A 13,156-nucleotide genomic window follows, 5' to 3' on the forward strand; every position below is an offset into this window, starting at 1 on the left:
ATTCTGAAGAAACTCAGAGACCAAAACAGATAATAGTCCAACAAACAGAAGACATGTTAACGAATCCTCGCCTCTGAGATTGTGCTCTTCATTCAAGTCATTTGAACAAAGATAAAACTATGCTGAAACTTGTTAGGGAGAGCTCAGAGAGACTGTCTGAAATTCCTGTCTGGTTTGCTTGTATTTGAAGTCCCCCTCACCACATGTTGCAGATAAAGAGCCAGGCTGTTGGCGGGGACAGAAACGTTTCTGAGACAGAGCTTTAAAGAGTGTGTACTCTCATTTTCCATATTTTAAACATGTTGGCAAACAAGTCATAATGCTTAATGGTTCCAGGGAACTTATGGTTAAAAAGCACTTTTAAGTATACATTGTACTAAGAGATGATTCATTTTTGATTGTGGAATATGAACAGGCAAATAAGACAGTTTCAAGATCACTCATCAGACCTGACAACGGTGTGTGCCGCTCTCAGCACCGCCATAGCTGACTGCAGACAGAGCACCTTTAGGTCTGTTTTACATCTGTTTGTACTTTCTACTTTTACTACCCAGGTTTCCTTACCTTATTGTGTGCGGCAGGCAAACATTACAGTCAAGACAGGATGGAAGTGGAAGGCTGATGAAGCCCTGCGAGAAGCGGAGGAGCGGTTACAGCATGCAGACATCATGGGGAAGGTGACCCAGGGGAGGCTGGGCTTGGGAGTCATCACCTGAGCAAGCTGGAAGAGGCAAAGGCAAAGGACCGGAGAGGGATGGTGCAGAAGGAGATTCAGGCAGTGGAGGAAGAGGGCAGACAAGCCAAGGCAGTGGCAATGGATCAACAGGGCAGCTGGACCCAGAGGGACAGTGTCCACGGAAGATCCCTCAGTTAGAAAGACATCTGGAAGATGGAGGGGCACCGAATAAAGTTCCTCCTTGGTTCAGTCTACCATGTACTGCCAATGCCAACAAACCTCCAGAGATGGAGATTGCCAGAGGATCCTTTCTGTGTGCAGTGCAAGAGACCAGCAAATCTGGAAATTCTGTCATCCTGTTGAGTAAGCCTGACTGAGGGGAGGTTCAGGTGGCGCCATGACCAGGTGTTGGTGCAACTCGCTGATGGACTGGAGAGGGAGAGGAAGCAGAAAGGAGCTAAGGCCCAAGACAAAGGCCCCTGCCTCATCTGCTTTCTCAGGTCTGGGGAGAAGGCAGGCATGCAGGACAGATGTGATCCTTGGTATGGCAACGGACTGGGAAATGAGAATGGACCTCGGAAGGCAACTCAAGTTTCCCGAAGGGATTGCCATCACCAGCCTCTGACCAGACAATGTGCTCTGGTCCCAGGCAACAAAGCAGGTTGCCCTAATAGAGCTGACGTCACCTGGGAGGAATGGGTCGAGGAGGCTCACGAGCGCAAGCTGGGAAAATATCAGTCCCTCATTTTGAGGGCCAGCAGAGGGGGTGGAGAGCCTGGAACTTAGGTCTGGTCAGTCACTCTGGGGGGCACTGGGGATGCTTGGGGTGAGAGGTGCAACCCACAAGAACCTGGTGAATGACATATCCAAGCAGGCAGAGATGGCATCCAGTTGGCTGTGGCTATAGAGGAACGAGGGGTGGCTAACCCAGGCTGGCAGAGAAGAGGGGGGGCCAGAGCTGTATGTTGAAGACCTGAAAGGCAGAGGGAGCCAATCCAGGACGCTGGTTTGGCTATCAAGCCAGAGGTGTCGTGGGCTTGTTGACGAAGCATCAGTGAAACGGGGTGTCCACTTGAAAACCCTGTGAACACTGTAAAAAATGACTGTGAAATACACAGTAATTTACAGTCTTTCTGTAAGGTTAGTTATTGTGAATATTTTTAAAGTAAAATACTGTATGATTAGCAGTAATTGGCAAAATACTGTATAAGTCACGGTAATAAACACAATACTGTATAAATTCACAGCAGACCAAGTTTTACTGTAGTTATTCACAGTAATGTCTTCACTGCTGTAAAAAAACAAAGCAAGACTTACAGTACTGTGAAATTTCACAATAATTCATTGAAATTTGCAGTAATATATTGTGTCTGGTAGGGTAGCTAGTATAGTACTGCAGAAATTCACAGTTATACATTGGAATTTAAGGTAACATATAATTTACTGTGGGAAAAGGCAGTAACCTGTAGAGTACTGTGAAAGTTCACTGTATTTATTGCAGAACTGTAGAATTTCACGGTTACATATTGTGTACTGTTATGTAGAAACCTCAACTGTGGAAGATTACAGCAACCAATAAAAATTTCAGTGTAATATCACATACTCTGGGAAATCCAGCAAGCTGTGTGGTGTTGTAGAAATCCAAAGTAATATGTCAAAATTTACAATAACATGTACTTTTAACAAATGACAACAACCAGTCGACATTGTAAAAATTCACAGTAACATATTATAAGTCTTAAAGGAGACAGGTTTAAGCTGGAGAGTTAAATTTTAAGTTTGTTTGTGGGGGGCTAGGGCCATCCCATGTGCCATGTTTGGGGTCAGTGGGGTCAAAGGTTGCAGCATGGCAGCTAAAAAGGCACTTTTTGAAATTTGAAATTACAAAATACAGGGAAAATTAATAACTCCCAAACGCTTTGACATAAGGGGCTGAAATGTTACTGTGTTCATCGTGGGGGTCAAGCCATGCACTGTGCACAATTTCAGAGCCGCAGCACCTCGGGAAGAGCCAAAGGTCACAGGGGTCAACCATCAGAGTAAATGTGGCCTTCACGCCTGCTTCCATCTAAAGATTTATACACACTTTGAGCTGTAAACATGAAATCTGAGTATGTTGCTTATCAGAGGGTCCTCTACCAGAATATTTTGTTCCTGTTGCAATAGGACCCCCAGGAAGCCCCTTGGGGGTCCTATCGTCCTACTGGGGCTCTTGGCCTGCCAAAGGTCCTGCAGAGTTGGGTCACTCTGCAGGAGCTTAGGAGCGAGCACAGGAGAGTGATTGTTTCATCTACATGGAGAAAGCGCTGTTTCTTGTGGTGGTTTTCCAGCTCTCTGTCCGTTATATGAAATGAGCTTATGTGCGGGTGTAAATGGGTGCACGTGTTTGTGTCTCGGTGAGCGGAGCTTCACTGGGGCTAAAGATCACATGCTCTTTCCCACACAGTGAAGTTCCTTAAGGAGAAAATGGAAAAAATATCAAAACTTTAAGTGACATATTCAGGGAATTAAAACAGCTTTTGGCTGCTTTGCAGCTACCATTCCCAATTAAAGCAATACACATTTCAGGAAACAGCATCAAGGAAAATAAAATGTATTAATTCATATCAAATACATTTAATTCAAATTTATCAAATGTATAATCTATAAAAATAAAATAATCCAAAAGAGTTTTTATATTGTACTTTGAGCTTTTTATACAGCTCCTCTATTTGGATTTCTATCTTTGTTTTATTTCATTTAATTTATTCTATGATTAGTGTTTATATGGAGTAAAAAAAAGAAAAAGAAAAGAGGCTGCATGTTTCAGTATCAAACCTGGGGATGGACAAAAGAAAAGCCTGCTGTCATTTACGGTAATCATCTTACTAGAGGAACTACGGTGATCAGAGAGCAGATGCTGGTTGGTGCAGCTGCTCATGCCCGGGAAGCCACCTGGATCATGTGATCACCATGCGCGATTCACATGCTGCAGCTAGCAAGTAAGGGCAAGCTCAACGAACAGAGACCGACTGGCGCGAACGGATTACTGAGTGTTGGTGTTGTTTTAAGACGCACTATTGGTTCTGGCTTCTGTTCTGTACCAAACCAAAACGGATTTTAAGAGGAGTTTGCAACCATCTCTAGTCTGCTGCAGGAAGAGGAGGACTGTTTTTCAGCACTTTGTGAAAATACCAGGACAACTCCACGGTTAACAGAAGCGAGTGGAACAGCCCACGTGCATCGTTGCATGTAAGTGACCATTCTCTTGACTGACTTTGGTCTATCAAACTTAGTTTGCTCATTTAAATAAGATATTTGTGAACAAAGAAAGTTTCCAGTTTGAGGTAACTGCACTTCTTGTTAAAATGTCCTACACATGTGCTGTTTGTAAATTCATAGCTGTGTCAATTCCTGCTTTCATTCGGCATGTTAAAATTCACAGAAATCTTGCAAACATTAGATTTCAGTGTGGATACGCAGAGTGTCCTACAGCCCTTACAACAGTAATTGCCCTCCAAAAGCATATGTACAGAGTTCATACGTCCACAGGCAAATCAGGGGCACTAACACAAGGACATGCTTTAGCATGCAAGTTTAAGGGATGTAGCTTTGTGTCAGGGCGTGTAGCAACTTTATGGGAGCATCTCCAGCTGCATAATACAAGTGGAATAAAAGTGCCTTGCCCCTTTGATAACTGCTCAAAGACTTTTTCTGTCCGTTCTTCTTTCACTTCACACATCAGTCGGAAACATAAAGAAAGAACATGCACCTCTAGTGTTGTTGCTGCTGCTGCTGCTGCCGCCAGCACAGCTAGTTCGTTGGACACTGAAATGACCGAAACAGCTGAAACAGGTTTTGATGAAAATCATGGAGCAGAAGTGTTGGATGCTGGAAAGGAAGTATACGAGAAAGAGTTGCAAGAGTGATCCAATACCCATTTATAACAGCTATTTTCAAACTTTGTTAATGACATTAAGGTTTGTCTATGCAATACAAGACAATGGAAGCACTGTGGTCTGTAGAGTTCACACATCGTCCTTTGGCATTGCCTCTGCTCTCTCTAAACGACAAAAGGGGTTATACTAAAATGATACATGGTACTTAAACTGAAAAGGTGAGTTGGTTTGAGCTGATACTATACAGTGGAAAGCACTCTATTTACTGTGTAGGTACAGAATCAGAGAAAATCTAAAAGAACTTGTACGTACAATTATGTTCATTCAGGGCAATACAAGTCCAGTGTTCAAAACTCGAATAAGCATCAAAGAAATTACTATGTTTAATAGTTAGGAGGCACATTGACAAAAAAGTATTTGACTCCCAAAGTTTAAATCCTTACAGGTTGATTTCTATAAACTTCTTTGTCTGTCCTGAAATAACTTCTATTAAGATGATGTGCTCATCAAACTAGCCTAGAGACACATTAACTTCCATTTTCATTTCTATTAGGTTCCTTGCCAGGATAAATCCAGATTCCATGAAGTGCACTGCCAAAGTCCAGAAAAGCAGGAAAACTGGCGGAACCGTGAAGCGAAAGACATCTGATATAAATCCACGCGTTGTTTCCTTCATGAATGCCTTCTCTGCATTTGACTGGCAAAACAGCTAGATTAAGGTGAGATTCTGATACCAGCCATTATATCTGTGAAGATGGGTTTGATTTTTGTTTGTCAAAGTTAGTGTAAAATCTTAGTCTGAATAAGATTTAACGACTTTCTACTGAAGAGATAGTCAGCTCTTTACAAATTACCTTTATTAAATTAATCTTGATTGGATCATGTTGAGGCATAAATTGGTTACATATTATCTCGACATGATTAACTTAAATTAACCATAACTATCAACTGACAGACAAGCATTAACTACAGTGTGCTGTAGCAATGCAGTTGGTAGTCACTGCAATTTTTTCCACTCGTAAAGACAGAAGGTAAGTAAGTAAGGAAGGAAGGAAGGGGGGAGAAGGAAAGGAAGAAAAGAGGCAGTACAAGGGAAGAAGGGAAAAAATGTAGGAGGAAAGGAGGAGGGGCGAAAGAAATTAAAACACATGTCCCCCTGCGTCTAGAAATAGTGAACCTTGTCATGTTTGGTCCAGTTGTGCCTTTTTTTTGACTATTTTTCAAACTTATAACACACATCACATACCATGCAATTTTTCATTCTGTAGCTAAAATAGTCCCTTTTTGAAGCCCTTCTACAACAGCCTGAAATGTCATTAATTTTTAATACTTTTTTTCCACTTTAGTTCTGATCATAACCACCACATTTTAAATTATAAAAGAAAAAAATCATTTAGTTGTCAATCTGAACCAGTGTCCCCCCTACCATTGTACAGGCTTGGCGCGTCGGGTCAAAAAGAAAAACGAAAAATTGTACTTACTGGAATACCCCCCAGATGTAAATGGGAGCGTTTTAGTGGCCAGTATGAATCTGGTGTTATGACCACAGCACTTCAATAAAAGTTTTCTGTGAAGGAAAAACTGCTGTAAAGCTGCAGTACAGCACTGCTTTTGGCATACTTACACAAATATAGGTTGTTTAGGGCTGCACGGTGGTGCAACGGTTAGCGCTGCAGCCTCACAGCAAGAAGGTCACCGGTTCAAATCCCCACCTCGGCCGGTGGGCCTTTCTGTGCGGAGTTTGCATGTTCTCCCCGTGCATGCGTGGGTTCTCTCCGGGTACTCCGGCTTCCTCCCACAGTCCAAAAACATGCTTACCAGGTTAATTGGTCACACCAAATTGTCCCTAGGTGTGCGTGTGTGCGTGCATGGTTGTCTGTCTATGTGTCAGCCCTGCGATTGACTGGCGGCCAGTCCAGGGTGTACCCTGCCTCTCGCCCAATGATTGCTGGGATAGGCTCCAGCCACCCGCGACCCTACACAGGATAAGCGGTATAGAAAATGAATGAATGAATGAGGTTGTTTAAACGCTTCTTATTTACTATGATTGTTGCTTTTTCAGGATGTTGCTGTGGAACAGACTGGGTGATGGATCCTAAGAGGCAAGATGTACACTTGGAGTCTCGGAGTGCAAAAATGTTTACAGCTTGTTCTATGCAAAAACAGTGTTTTGTCTATATGATCTCTGGATGTTTATAACCATTGTTTTATGGAGTCTTTTTCTACTTGGAGTCCACAAATGTTCACAGTGTGCCCTATACAAAAAAGAGTTTTGTTGACATGTTTTTGCTACTGTTTTAATGGATATTATGGCAAGGAGTATTGTAAGATGTTTCACAACATGTTCTGAAAACTTGATGGTGATCATACATTTTGCTAATGCTATGTATGGATATTTGTATCCATTGTTTTGTGGTTATGCACAAAAAATAAATAGTTAGGAAAATGTTTCTTTTGTTGTCCCAATTTAATTAGTAAAAATACAGTATATAGCATTTTTGTTTTTCTTGTTTACAGCCCAAAAAACAAACAAACAAAAAAAACCCACAACACCAGTAAAACAAAATAACACTTATTATTTGCTGTCTTTTGGCTCACAGTTACAGTGAACTCTACCGTAAAAAACATACGGTAAACACTGGATTTTGATTTACAGTTACAATAACAGTACATAAGATACAGTAAAGTGAAGTTACTTTATTTAATTTTACAGTTTCAACAATATTACTGTAATATAAATAACGATACATAAAATTTACTGTGTTACATTTTACAGTTACAAAAATAATGCTATAATAAAACATACAGTAAATTTGAATTACTGTGTTCAGCTATACAGCTACAACACTAATTTTTTTCACAATATCTTACTTGACTATTGTTGCCAGTTGATCACTGTAATTTTTTTTTACAATAACTTACTTGTCAATTGCTGCCGGTTTATTACTGTGAATTTCACAGTTGGTTCGTTACAGTGAAGTCTTAAGGCCCGAAACATATAGCCCTGCCCTCAGTTGAACAACGTCTGAGGGGGAGCGACTTCTTTGCCAAACACCTCACATAAAGAGCAGTAGGTAACTCCTGCCAAGTGAGGTGGCTGCAATACCTTTCGTTTTAAAAGACTGCATCAGTGCAAACCTATTAAAAGAATTTCCCCTGAGGTACTGTGGTTCAAGTACGTAAAACAGATTATCACCTGCATTGACCAAAACTTTATATAGCCTTGTTACACCACTGACAGAGAGTAACATAATCTATGGCCAAAATGGTCAAAACCTTGTGATAAAACTCAAAAAGCACCTCGTGGATCCAAATGTAGTGTCTTTAGAAGTCAGGGTTTTGGTGTCATCAGACAACATATCCAGGACATGTGGTGCTCACAGAGGGTCGCATCATGACCTCCTCCCTCTGAACTCCTGTGTGAGTCATTGTATGTGGACTCCTCTGCAGCTCACACCTCCCTCTGTCCTCTGTGGCATGATGATGATGGCATTATTAAAATGCATTAGCACACCATATAATGCTGGTGTTACATCAACCATTAGCCTGTTTTTCTCCAGTACACTGATGACCTCTGTGCATCACATACTAGCCCTTAAAAGCCTGACCCAGCAAGAAAAAAAAAAACAGCCATAAAATAGGGTATGGGTGGCCTAGTTGTCTGATAATGATAATAGTAATGATGATGATAATAACAATAATAATAATTAAAGCACTTTAACGTTTTTTTAAAGGTGCTATTTGGTAAAGTTAATTATTATTTATTACACATATTTATTTTTATAGCGCTTTGCAGTACAAGTAAAGTGCTTCACAATAAAAAGTAAAAACAGATAAAAATGAACAGTACACAGAAAAAAATAAGCAATCAAGCAATCAATAAATTAGTACTAAAATAAGTAATAAAATTCAGATAAAACAAGATAAAAATAAATAGACAGAATCACAAAATTAAAGGCTTTTCTGATCTCCTCTGGCAGACTGCTCCAAAGTCTAGGGGCTCTCACTGAAAAAGTTGAATCACCCCCTCTATCAGCTCTCAGGCTGTGTGGGGGTACATACTGGGTAAAAAGCTCAGAAATATAGTGAGGCGCAAGCCTGTGCTGTGCCCAAAATGTGATTAAATTATTTTCAAAATCAATCCTAAAGACCACAGGCAGCCAGTTTAGGTTTGTATTGCTCGTAGACAGTGGATTAATTTTTGGTTTGCCCTGGAGCGGGAGGCCTTGGTTTTAATTAGGGGTGGGAGAAATTTTTTTTTTTTTTTTTTTTTTTTTTTTTTTTTGTTAGACATTATCAAAATTGGGATACCTTGTCAAAAAGTTTTTTTTTCTTTTTATTTAAATTCAAATTCTTCATTTCAGTCTTTATTTATACACTGGATTGGAAAAAGTTTCTGCTTTTTTCCAGCAGAGGGTGAAATGTTTCTCTCTCATTTGATGGGAAAATATGGCTCCTGATATAGTCTGTAGAAATTATCATCATTATCATGTAACTTTTTCCCATGGTCTGGTGTTAAAGGAGCAAATTAAAAAAACGCAAAAATTCTAAATATCAAAGAATCACAATTGAAATCGAATCAGCAAACCAAAAATCGCATTACGGCTGTGAGAATAGCATATCGTCCCAGCCCTAGTTTTAAATCAGCCTATGGCCTGTTTCTTGCATGTCACTCCCTACTGTCACTCTGCCCCCCTCTCTTTCCACTATTTCATCCTCTACGATTAAAGACATTTTTTTTAAAAAGCCCCCGGGAAATAACTTTATAAAAATTACAAAATAATAATAAATAAATAAAAATAAAACAACACAACCTAATTTTTGGACTTGAGATATTTATTAACCCTTTTAACAAAATCCACAAAAAATGGCTGTATCATTTTGTTTATGATATAGTTTTTTATCACATTTGAGAAATTGGGCGGTTTTGGCAGCTTTATCAGTTAAGTTTTTAATAAATATGCAAAAATACTTTTTAAAAATAATAAGTAATGGTTTTAATATTGTTCTTACCTTAACTTCTTGAAAATGATCAGTTATTTTCCTGAATAGGATGATTTCATGAGAGCAGGCATGTTCAAAGCAGCTGAAATCCAACTTCAGCTGCCTGTAGTGGAATGATAATCCTCAGGGGGGTTGAATTCATTTTTTAACAAGTTTTTGTTCATGCTGATGAGATACAGGTCTTTGAAACTCATGTATTAAACATGACATGTTGGGGAATGAAGGGTTAAAGCCACATACAGCAGCATTAAAGCTGCCACCAAATGTGGCTCAGACAAAGAGTCTTTGTTTGAACGACACACTTTAGATTTAATGAGTATACTCTGAAAAAATGAGCGTTCTCTTGTGTATCTTCCATTAAGTGTGAAATGTGTCACTTGTGATTTACAGGCTGCAACACATACCAACCAGTGAGAGGAGGAGCTATTTCCACTGCCTAAAGCATGATGATGGAGACATGCTAGCACACGGCATGTTTTGTCTGTTCACTATCTTTGCTCTCAAATTTTAGGTATTTCCACTTCTTCCTCTTCTTCCACTTCCTCTTCATTGTAGATGCTGTTGTCTGCTTGATGCTTGTGTTGGTTGTTCAGAATGATGTAAACCTGGGTATGAATCATGAAATGGATGAGCCTGACCCTATCTGTCTGAGTAGATTATATTCACCATAGTTTCATGACTATTTAACATGTTGCTCTCACGACACTCCAACATGCACAAGTTGTTGTGTCATCCATGCAGGTTCTCTTCCTAAAACCTACGTTGGCTGGTATGTGTCAGGCGATTTGCAGAAGCTACAACATGAAAGCAAAAACAAAAACACAAATGCAAAGTGACAAAACAAACCTTACTGATGCTTACTTTCACAACTGTTCTGTGTCTGTTAAGAAAACTGTCCTCATTACTTCTATTGTGTTGTGGGGTCTGAAAATCAGCTGACACTTACCAGTGTCAGTGTCTGTAAAAGTACACTATATTACCAAAAGTATTGGCTCACCCATCCAAATGATCAGAATCAGGTGTCCTGATCACTTGGCGTGGCCTCAAGTGTCTAAAATCAAGCACCTGGGCATGCAGACTGTTTTTACAAACATTTGTGAAAGAATAGGCCTCTCTCAGGTGGACTTATATAATACTCCTGGTAATAAAGTGTATGTTTCCTTTTTTATAAATTTGCTTACATATCCAACCTATGGGTGTTTGATTCCTCTGAGCCTGAGACCTTTCACTTCCTGTCCACTATAGAATAGAATAGAATAGAATAGAATAGAATAGAATAGAATAGAATAGAATAGAATAGAAAGTACTTTATTGATCCCCAAGGGGAAATTCAGGAGTCACAGCAGCAATTAAGGAAACAAAAGTAAGAAAGTGTATAGAAAGTGCAAAAAGGTCCATATGAAAATAGATGATGACATCCCGTCCACCACTCTCCAGTCCAGCCAGTCTCCACCTCCACAGGGTCCAGGACTGAGCCTCCCCAGCAGTCTGTTCAGTCTCTGTCTCCTGGATCCTGTCTGCTCACAGCAGGCGAAGCTCCTCCAATGTGGCGCCAGCGTCCGATGTCAGCTCCGTCAGCCACGTCCGTGAACAGCACGATGCCGCTGGGCTAGCACGGCTAGCTTGTCCATCCCACTGGAGATAGATCCCACGTTCCCAACAACGATGGATGGAAGGACAGGTCCACGTCGTCACCTCCCAGCTCACATCTGAGAACCAGCACGTCGTCCTCACCTCCTCCTCCTCCTCACCTCGAGTGAAATCATCAAGCCCTACACTAGTTAGCATTGACATGCTACAGGCTGCTAACAGCTAATTTCACACATAAACAATGCAGCCATGGTTACATGTAGGATCTCCAGACAAACACAGGAGAAAAGTAGTAAAAATATTACTGAAGCCACAAAAAGTTTGGTGTCCATGACCAACAATGAATCATACAAAGTGATGATCCACTCCAAATACAGAGATGACGAAAAAGAGACGAAAAAAATTACAAGAAACTGACAAAGAAGAGAGAGCTGCTGCAACAGGCAGCTACTTGGGCAGCGCCTAGCAACGAAAAAAAAAAAAAAAAAGGAAAGGTCTGTCAAATTAAAATGTTTCATCTATTGTTAAACGTCTCCACTCACCTTTTTCCCATTTTGTGACATTTACAGAAAGTATGTAGACACAAGATGAGACTGAACCATTGTACCAGGAGCACAGGCTGTGGCTTTGACTCGAGATAGCAACCAATAAAAGAGACAAAAAGCTGCTCCTTCACTGTCAAACATACATGTCCCCTTCATCATTCACTAAAAAAGAATCCAAAACATCAAAGTGAGTTTCACATGAGGCTAATTTAACGCATGAATTAAAATAGAAGATGAGAGTGCAATCTTCAGCCAGAGCTCTTTCTGATCTGTTTGTTTGTTCGACCCCAGAGCTCCAAACAAGCACTGGAGTAATTAAATCATCTAAGAGCACAGGAGATACGCTCAGAGATTCTTTACTGGCTCTGGCTTTTTACTCACAGAATCAACAGAGTCCTTGAGAGGCCTCGCTATGCTCGCTCCTCAACAGACAATCTAACTGTGCTTAAGTTGCAATAAAAACATAAAACAGCAGAGCACGTCTGAGCCACATCCAACTAGGAATCTTGGCTCAGAGTGAAAGCTGGCTGTGAGAGAGAGTCTGCTTCTTAATGTGTGCGAGAGGGTTTGTTTAGAGGCTCTTCAGTCACAATCAGTCCCATGGTGTCCTCATTTCACTGAGAAAATGTGAATCAAGAAAATGTCAAGGGTCACTTCTGCAGTAAACGCTGCATGTGAAGTGTGGACCAGACACTGACTGTTTCACTTGTTGTGATGTCTTTTGCTTTGAAGGGCTGGTGAATGTTATAGGAGGTGATAGTGAGTTATGATTATGGACATACAACATTTCATCAAACTGTCTTTGTGTTTGAAGTCAGAGGTTTCATCCATCATCATCACCTGCAATGTCTGAATGACATCTTTAGCGGTAAAGTTGATAAAGCATTGAAAAAAAAGGAACGGTTAGAAAGTGGTTTAAGGACATGAACCATTTTTCAGTCTTATAAAGAAAGGGAACAGGAAGAATCAGCGGCCTATGCCCACACAGTTTGAAACACACGGACGCAATACCAGTCTGTTATGGTAAAGAGAGAGCTGAGCCAGAAGGTGAGGCTCTCAATTTGCAGGTCAATCTGCGTTCCTACCCTCATCTATGGCCACAAGCTGTGGGTCGTGACCGAAAGAACAAGATCCCGAATACAAGCGGCTGAAATGAGCTTTCTCTGCAGGGTGTCTGGGCTTAGCCTTAGAGATAGGGTTCAGAGCTCGGACATCAGGAGAGGCTCGGAGTAGAGACGCTGCTCCTCTGCATCGAGAGGAAACAGATGAGGTGGTTCGGGGATCTGGTGAGGATGCCTCCTGGACACCTCCCTGGGGAGGTGTTTTGAGCATGTCCAACTGGGAGGAGACCCCGGGGTAGACCCAGGACACAATAGAGGGATTATATCTCTCGACTGGCCTGGGAACACCTTGGTATCCTCCCAGAGGAGCTGGTGGAAGTGGCCGGGGGCAGGGGTCAGTGA

This window comes from Halichoeres trimaculatus, unplaced genomic scaffold (assembly GCF_033239565.1).
Source record: "Halichoeres trimaculatus isolate MK-OKI-2021-1 unplaced genomic scaffold, fHalTri1.1 fHalTri1_scaffold_12, whole genome shotgun sequence".
Lineage (NCBI taxonomy): Eukaryota > Metazoa > Chordata > Actinopteri > Labriformes > Labridae > Halichoeres > Halichoeres trimaculatus.